The sequence below is a fragment of the Belonocnema kinseyi genome, chromosome 8, assembly GCF_010883055.1.
Source record: "Belonocnema kinseyi isolate 2016_QV_RU_SX_M_011 chromosome 8, B_treatae_v1, whole genome shotgun sequence".
Taxonomy (NCBI): Eukaryota; Metazoa; Arthropoda; class Insecta; order Hymenoptera; family Cynipidae; genus Belonocnema; species Belonocnema kinseyi.
In genome coordinates, this window is record NC_046664.1 from 116446498 (window position 1) to 116456527 (window position 10030).

The following is a 10030-nucleotide window of genomic DNA, read 5'->3' on the forward strand; positions in this document are numbered from 1 at the left end:
CGTCCCCACCACTGACCCATGCCGTATCCAGGACCTAATATCTTTGGTACAAGTAATTGTAAAGTTTCAAAGTTGCGGAGAATAATGAACAAATGATAAAATCAAAATAATGTGTGAAAGATCGTATTTCAGGACGGTATAAATTATAGAAATTTTTTTTTGCAAAATTGATTTAAAAAATATCAAACAAGAAATTTTTTATTTAAAAAACTGCTTTCTGTTGTATTGCTTATTTTAAGTGGAAATTTACCATTTCTAGTCTAATTACCATTATTCACATTTCTCATATAGATGTTAAAGTTACCAGGTTGAATAAAAACATGGATATTTTTGGTTAGAATATCACCACCTAAAATTCATAATGTATTTGTAATTATACAGAATCTGTCTGTAAGCTTCCATAACCTAAAAGTTAAATTCCATACTGACAGTTGATATTCGTTATGGTCAGTGAAAACGTTACTTTGGAGTAGGTAATAATCGGACCTACTCTGAAAGCCATAAAATGATCAACTTTTTTTTTACAGTGTGGATTCGTTGCCGACGTTAAGTGATAAAAATCACGGACCGCGCAAACTGGTCGAGGTTCAAACAACAAACACAACACACGACCACGGCAAACCGTACCAAATTATCAGATTGAGTCAAGTTTATTGGACTAGAATAATTTGGAGAGGCTAGTGTCGCAGATTTTTAATTTCAAACGCAAATGAAGAGACTTAAATATCTGAGCTTTTCCTATGTTCTCACATATATTTATAACCTCGGTTTTTACCAAAAAGGGCCCTTACATTTCAAGCTAAAACAATGAGATTCTAATTCTCAAAAATGCATTTTTACGATCCTTTACAGGATACATGATTTATGTATGCTCTCGGTTGAGTTCACACGTGCGGTAGTCGGAGATCGAGCGTGTCAAACGTATTTAGATTGATAGATCCACATATACATATGAATATATAGATATATCTGAGTGTGCATGGCTATTTGAATGCTTACTTCTGATTCTTTACATCCATCTATTAGAAGTTATTAATTCGAGGTACAGAGAGCAGTTGCCATGCAATTTCTTACTATCAATTGTGATTAATAATTATTCTTTCTGATAATAACGATCCATTTCAATAAATGAGTGTACTGAATTTCTTGTTTTATTTGAATTATTCCAAAATTTTACCGCGCTTAAAACAATTAACTGGTGAGTATTCAGTAATAGGGTTCTAGTGCCCTGACATACTAGTTCTAAACAGCGCACGCTGTTACACCTCTCCTCTTATTTTAAAAAGTGCATCAACACTCATGGCGAAACAGCTTTTATAGCTTTTTTTACGACTTGCTCAAGTGTCAAATGTGTCAAATTTTTTAGAAAATAATTAATTTATGTTCAAATATTGAAATTGCAGTGAAAAGTGGTAGTTGTATAGTGGTGCATTTCCATGCAAAGAAAACATTCGAGTGTTTATGTTACGAGTGGGAGAAAAATAATATTGTGAACATATTTTGGTTTTTAAACCAAATGACTATAGATCACAAAAATAATATTATGGAAAGAATTTGCGTAACAAACAAATTGGAAAATTAGAATTTGCATCGATTTTTAATAGCAAGTGTTGTAGAATTGACATTTCCTCCATAACTGGAGGGTCAGTAGGCGCCTTTGCAGAGTTTAAACTTCGAGTAAGTCATAAAGCTAGAGAATTTTGTTGTTAGGTATAAAAACCTTGCTGGTTTAATACTATTTTTCGTGAGTGAAATTTGAAATGTATCATTATTTTCGAAACTCAAAGGATACTACATTTTTGAGTGGTTTTAATGAATAGAAATTAAAACGATATATATTTGCGAGTGGGTAGTCTGGGATATATAAAGATAGGCATTTGTAAACAGCAAAGATAGAAAAAGATAGGTCCATAGAACCACAATGGATAGAGTCAGTGATAAAGAAAGATACGCAGTTGAGAACACCATGGATAGAAAAAGATAGACAGTTGTGACTGTAAAGGATAGAGTCAGGGCTACAAAGAGATAGATCTAAGTAGACGCGACGGATAGGGTGTGGAAAGAAAAAGATAGAGTATGTGGGATGCAAAGTGTGCATTTGGGAAGGATTGAATACCTCTATGTTTGCCATCCATACGTTTCTATCTTTTTGAATATTTTTAATTAATATTAATGATAGGTTCTTCCAATAAAGATTCTTTTACATAATGTAAGAAAACGATATATTTTTGCATAGGCGCCGATTTTTCTTAACATTTGCCTTTTTTAAATATAATTTTTCACCCTTTCTTGTTATAAAATACATAGTAAACATACTACTTTTTTTTATTTCCTTTGGTTAACATAACTAAAATTAACTATAATCAGAATTTCATAGTGACGAATATTCTGGTATTAGTGTTATTTTTTATCTAAAAATACTAAAAAGATGATAACGCGGCATATAAAATATAAATTATCTATTAAAACAAATACACACATATATTCTGGGTTCTCTTAAAATGCAATAATGTATTCATATATGCATACATATACACACAAGCACACACGCATTTTTCCATATTTTTCCTTCCGTAAATTTCTGTTTTAACTAAATAAAAATATTTTTTATCAACATCCCACGAGGCTAATTTATAACACAACCTAACAACCATAAATATTTTTCGCTTTCAAATCTTCAGAAGATAATATATATCTATGTAATTTGCGTGCGATGTTAAAACTCTTTTTAAGATTGTTCTTTGTTAGCATATCGGGTGTTTTATATATTTTTTCAAAGGGTCAATGAGCTTATTCTACATCGAGTACGTTCCCGACGATCCCAGAATCTCCGGACTCTTCAAAATTAAAGAGCCCACCAACGTCCTGCCACAATTCCTCCTCGTCTTTCTCATTCTGAATTTGAATAGGAATAAATATTGGTTTCTATAACCGTAATATATAACTATAACCATTTATTAATTCGAATTTAAACTACTTGATTGTGATTCATGTTCAATACATCCCAATCAGCATTGGCCACAGCCGACATGCATGCCCGACATGTACCGAAATTTCTTATTTCGAAGGGAGCGGAGGAGCAGGCCTCGCAGAGCCTAGGTTGAGCCAGGTCTTTAAGGTAGCATAATGAAACTCCTGAACGGACTCTTCCTCAAGGGGCCCTACTGGAAGTCTTCCTTTTAAATGGCAACACTCGCACTTCCATAACCAGATGCCATTCACTTTCGTAGTCCAGAGAATAGCTGACAGATATGAAACATGGAAAAAGAAAAGTTAAAAAATAAAAAGATAAAAAAAATTTGTTTAAAAACTTATTATTTTTTGTTTAGTAACAAAGTTTAAAATTTAAATACATCTTTTGCTAGTATGCAAAAAGGCATAAAATTTCATTTTGACAAGTTTATATTGCGTTTTTTTAAATAAGAAATAAGAATGTATCTAAAAGGAAAGATATTCAGAAAATAATTATTTTTGAAAAATATAGTAAAACATTTTATCACTTCTTATTTGTAAACAAAATGATTAATTCATAAGGATGAAAGGTAGGAAGGAGATTTTAACAAGAATGTGAAGAAAGGAAAAAGGAAAATATATAGCACTTACGACTGAGAAGGTAACCCGAACTGGTAAATGATAAATCTTGGCTGTAATATCATTATCTTTTAAAAATTATTCTCCCTCAGAGTCGGCTTCATCTTTAATGTCTATTTTAATTTCCATTTTTCGTAAAGAAAAAAAATATTAAATAATTTCCTTCTAGTCTATTGAAATTTTTTAAATTTTCACTGAATTGATTTCCACTTAAAAAACACAATATTCCATTGTAGTGCCCTCAAATACTTTTACTTTTTATTTCATTCAATCGAATTCCACTCCTCATGACGAAAAGTCCTTCGCATATCTTTTTTCGCAAGCGAATGCACTGCTAAACTTAATGACTCAAAACAATATCTCGTTTCCTCCTTTTTATTTTTCAAAGTCCCTTGAGAGCGAACAAACTTATGAGATTAATTCTACACTCAACATTTCAGACAAAACACTCTTTTGGGCGTTAAATAATTTTATCTTAATAATTAATTCAAAATCAAGATCAAAACAAAAGAAATCTGACACACGTGGTAATGTTTTCGATCTACATCTCCTCCCTAAGTTTAAAATGAGTAATTTGTTCTGTTTCTTTCAAAAGATTGATTTTAATCAACCGATCTTTTTCATAGATTTCCAACAATAAATTTGTATGGGGTTATGTCTATTTTTAAGCTCGAAAAAATTAATTTTAATAAAGGAATGCAAGCCTAATGTAATAGAAAATACAAATATTTATGTAAACCTTATATAGATACTTTAATATTTCTTAAGGAAAAATAAACACTTTAAATCTTAAATTGCAAATTTGGAAAATTTCTGTTAGAGATTTATTTTCTTCCCTTATTTGGCGTGAAAATTTAAATCTATTCAAATATTAATAAAAGGTAAATTGACTTAAAATTTCTTAAATACTAGCATTTAAATCGGTCAGTTCTTTAATTCTAGTACATTTTCAACTGAAATTATTTAATATAATTTCTATTAAAATAATATACACATATCAATATGTAAAAATTAGTAAGTTTGGATATATTGCATTTCACATTATATTTTCTTTAAATAAAGATAACGTTTTTTATGAATATTCATGAGACATAGTCTTCCTTGTGTAGAGGCGATAAAGTCTTATCATTCAATGAAAAAGCCGAATTTGTTTGAAATTTGATTCCAAAGATATTAGAGTAGTCCTGACATTTCCTGGGGTTAGCCCAATCTTAAGTATAAAATAAAGATATTGTATATCTAATGTAAACGTCACTTTAAAAATTTTTTCAATCATTTGCTACGAATTCATATTCCTAAAGGGTCACAGGGGAAATAGTTAAACTGACCTTCTTCGGTGTAGAATTTATAATAGAAAGGTTCGCTTCTCCATTCTTATTAAGAACTCAAACTTCCCCAGCGAAAATTTCAGGTCCACATGGAATTTTCCTAACATATCCTTCATTAAGTTGAGTTTCAATTAGAGGCAAAAGAAATAACTTTTTAGTCCTGGCAGGTATTTGCACAGTAACATGAGAGAGCAAAGGAAAACGACCCTCGCCTATAAAAAGTTAATTATTTGAAAAATGTATAACTGCTCTATTTTGTTTTAAAAATGTTATTCCTATAATTTCATCCGGAAGTATAGAGAAATTTTGTTGAATTATATTATGTTAAAATCGCGGCCGAAAGATTAAACCCGGTGTCTTATTCCATTAATTTATTTTTCTTTAATTTTAATCTAAAGTTTTCTTGATTATAAAATATCCAATTTTCCTAAGCAAAATTTGTTCTTCACTGAAGGAAAAGGAGGTGGAAACGAATAAAATAAAATTTTGAAAGGCCGTTATTCATGTTATGTCAAAACACTCACAGGAGCTTTATTTTATAAAGGAAACGTTTCACGCGCAAGAATCGAAACAATTTTAATTCTATCACTAGACTAAATTCCCACAATCTTACCATTTAAGGTTTCCTACCCCCACAAACAGAAGGTTATTTAAATTTGTTACACAACTCTGTGATCGGAACACGTGGCCTGATCACAAATAATTATTTGTTCATTTATTCAAAGAAACTTGATCAGGACCCGAGCGACCATCGAGCTTAGCCGAAAATAAAAGCCTGTATCTGAGATTCCTTCAGAGCAGTGAATACCAAATTGCGTCTATTGGGCCTGAAAATGTCCAACATATTTCGAAAAAATTTAATACCGTGTTTGAATCTGACGTGAACGCGCGCGCTCTTCTTGAAATTAATAATAAAACTATTGTGTACTGAAAAACATTGTGAAGTACCACCATAAAAGGAACATTGTGAATTATCGATGATGTGCTAATATCGTGTTAACTGTGTACAATTTCAAATTTCACTCTTCAAGGAAACTGGTGGTAAATAATCAAAACTTTTATCTATAAATTTACATGATTTAAGTGATTTAATGTTATAATTTAAATCTCCCTGACCAAATTTCTACGGTTTTGAGTTCCAAACCAATCAAAGGCAGCAGCGGACCTCGGACGTATCTCGGCCAATCATCGTTGGTTCCAAGGGATATTCTCAATAGGTTCTAAAGGTAAGACATAACAATAGGTGACAGCACTGGTGGGATCGCTGCACTGTGAAAATTAGGTGATTAGTAGTGTGCAACTGTGTCACTGGGTCAAGCCTGCGCAGTAGAGAATACGAACATGTGCAAAGGCGGGAAAGACAAATTATAAATGAGGAAAAATTTTATATGAGAAATATGATTTCTTACTGAAAGAGAAAAAATAGACTTAGTTTTTCAGAGCAGTGAGGACATCGAAAAATTGTGCGCGAAAATTTCCTTGGAGGATCGCTGGGAAATATATGTTCCCACTTCTATTGGAACAATCAAATTCGTGAAAATTTTTGAAACAAATCTGAATACTGATTACGAGGATTTTGATTACGATTATGAACCAAAAGTAAGAAGGTGTCGAATCACCGTTCATAATAATTATTATAGAATAAACCTAAAATTGAGTGAAAACGGAAGTGCAATTATGCACATTTCTAAGAACCAAGCTAATTTCTAATTTCTTGGTTTCTAATAAACCAAGATTATCTTGGGACGATTATATTTAAGGCCCAGGACATCGCGGGACTCACCCGGGCAGGGTTGTGGCATCGAGGGACCGGCCCACAAGAGGGTTACGGCTACGATGGATTAAGATCCAGGGCTTCAACCGGAATTCACTCATTCAACCAAGGGTTCAGGGACTTCCGTTAGACCTCCAATGGTGGAAAGTTAATTAAGGTGAAGTTAATGCTCTTAAAATTCAAATAATTGATTGAAATAAAAATAGTGAACTGTAAAGAGTGAAACCAAATTTTTGGGGATTAGTTCCTGAAAGTTGTAAGTCAAAAATTAGAATTATTATTATAAATAATTAATTAAATTTACTCTGGGAAATTTTTTCAAAAATTAACTAAAGATAACTTGAAATATTAGAAAAGTTTTGCAAAAATGTTGAACGGACTAGAGTAGAATGGAAAAGTTAGTGAGCTCTGAAGTGAGATTTTGTGAGTTCTGAATGAAAATATTTTTATAAGAATTCAAGTCTCAAGATTGGAAATTTTATTTACTAGATCAGTACATAATTTTCTTAATTCGATTAAAATTACTTAAATATGGACTATATATAATATTTACTCACCTTATTTTTCTTCAACAATTAAAAAAGGGGAAGGACAATCAATGTTAATATATATATATATATATATATATATATAATAACAATAATAAAAACTAAGTCCGAGGGATTATAAATAATGTAAATATTTAATAATTATTAAATAAATCAATTTATAAGTTCATTAAATTAAATATTATTGATTAAAGATTGATTGTTTTCCCTAAAAATAATTAAATTATTTTATACTTACGCAGGAAACAAAAATCCATTCACTTGCAATTGAATGGGTTTTGAGATCTTTTGAATTGCGTATCTGTCACTGGAATTCCAGATACTCGCCCATAGGTTAAAGTGAGTTTTTAATGAGAAATCAACTTTTTTAATCGTCCACGTAATTTGTTTCTCGGACCCATTCAGTAGCGATTATGAATCAGCATTAACCGGTAGAGGAACTATAATTCAGATAAAAAAATTATTAATTTAAATAAAACAAATTTAATATAAATAGGTAAAATTATTTATTAAAAATAGTTCAATTGGCGACTTTTAAGGAAATCCTGGCATACATGTAGTCTATTTTTATTTACAGACTATTTATTTTTAGGCATTTTAATTGATTTTGCTGAAAATTTTGTTGACATATTTGCATCACACCACATCAGAATGTTTAAAATTTATTTATTTCACATTAACCACATATGAATCTTAAATTTACAAAAACTAACACTCACGTTTTATCTTATCGAAATTACCTTGACCAAAAATGCGGGTATTGAAAGTCTTCACATTTGGATGTTTGTGATGCAAATGGATAAAAGCGAAATGCGGAGTTTGTTTCTAACACGTGGACTCCCTGCAGTCATTATCATGTACACTGCATAAGATGAATGTCACTGACCCTTAATTCAGTGTAAGTCTTATAATTCCTGTACAGGATAATCTAATAAAACTACTTTAAAAAGAGAATTACAACTAAATGATCATTGACTTTATAAATAAATTGTCGCATCAATTATAATATATTAAAATATGATTTAATTTGAATTCTTGTAATTTTTGATCAATCAACATTGTACTATTCAAATTTATTACCTCATACTTCTCATTCGAAACAATTAATTCTTTAAAGTTTTAATCTGCAGAGTCCACTCAGTTGAACACAGCCGGAGGTAACCTACAATTGGCAGATTTACGCTGATTGAAAATTGCTATGTGCGCATCGCATTTTTACCATTGGGTGTGATCTTTTAAGAACTCCATTTCATACTGAATCTCAACCCATTCATATGCTCATTAATGAATAGTAGAATGCTCATAGGACTTTGTTCAGGTTATTCAGTCTTATTCAACTCTATTCACTCAGCATTTTGACGAATGTGGAATATTAGATTTAAAGCACCACGCACAGGTGACCGAATAAAAATGTGGCCAACCGATTGCATTTTTATTCTTTTAAGCTGTAAATGACAGATACGCAATTCAAACCGACTAGCTTTCTAACGGTTATTTTTTCCCGGGTACCAGCTGAAAAAAGGGGGAAGGGTGAGTAAAATTACGATTTTCAGCATTTATTTTCTTCCTACCTTTTTACGTACTCCTTGAGTTTTGAATTATCAAAAATCCCGCTTACACGTAGCAAAAAGGCTGGCGAGGGCCGTTGCCGCATTATAGATAAACATTCAGAGACTGATACTACTCTGACTCTAATGAGTGAAACTGAACCTCCAGTTGGAGGTCCACCTGAGGTAATAGAGGGTGCAAGCAGTTCGACTGCGAGTAACAGTAGCGAATCCTTTAGGTTAGCACCCGGGGATAGGGTTTCGAATGGCGGTACAGAGGAACACGAAACGTCGCTTCAAATTTATTCACCATTTAATGTTTCTTCTCTTGCCGGGACACCAGATCCTGCAAACATTTCTAAATTAGTACGTGATATTGTTCCTCCCTTCGATGGAAGGAATATGTCTGTGAAAATGTTTCCTGAACATTGCAGGACCGCCATTTCAATGGGTACACCTCCGGAATTGCCCTATTTAACATTACTCATAAAAACAAAAATAACTGGGAAAGCTCGGGCTCACATTCAGGACCGCGTCGGAATAAAATTAGAAGAAATTTTGAAAACTCTTGAATAAATGTATTGCCCAAGAGAGGATGCAAGTCAACTATTGCAAGACTTGACTAGCGTAAAAAGAAAATCGAATGAACCTATCCCTGAATATAGAGCACGGGTGAACCCAATTTTCCGTAAATTAACTATTCATATTATGAAAAATAATCCTTTAGAAAAGGCGTAAGGCATATGCGAAGCGTACAGGGTAACTAGTATAGGAAATTTTCTCAGGGGTCTAAATAAAGACATATATTCGCAAGTTAGGGACAAGGAATTAAATTCTTTAGATACCGCGATTGCACTTGCCAATCAGGCTGACCTCCAGTGAAGAAGTTGGGGTCGGATACATAATTCCGATTTGAAAACTAATGCTTCTGAAGCGACAGGAAGTAATTACGAAAAGAAAAATATTGTAGCAAAAAGAGTAGCACACATAAAAACGAAGAATCCAATGGTATATCATTGCATCAAAAGCATGCATCAAAAAAATGCTATGGATGTAATCAGCATGGACATATTAGGCATTTTTGTCCGCAAAATAATATTGAGACTGTAGAATGAAAAGTAAACATGAAGAAGAACGGAAAAATTGCAAGCGAAAACATGAAGAGTTTTTAAACCGGGATCAGGGTCATCGAAACGGAGGCTCGGCGATCCTGAAGATAAGTTCGTATCAAATAGAGTTGTC

At 32.1% G+C, this 10030-nt stretch overlaps 1 long non-coding RNA gene across 1 annotated transcript in view; it reads left to right on the plus strand.

The window, feature by feature from the left end:
- The window catches only part of LOC117179051, an 87452-nt gene extending 86833 nt beyond the window's left edge, over positions 1-619 (plus strand). The window contains exon 3 of the long non-coding RNA XR_004467857.1: positions 528-619. This is a non-coding gene — a long non-coding RNA (uncharacterized LOC117179051). The remainder of the gene's footprint in view (positions 1-527) is intronic.
- Positions 620-10030: the final 9411 nt, after the last annotated feature.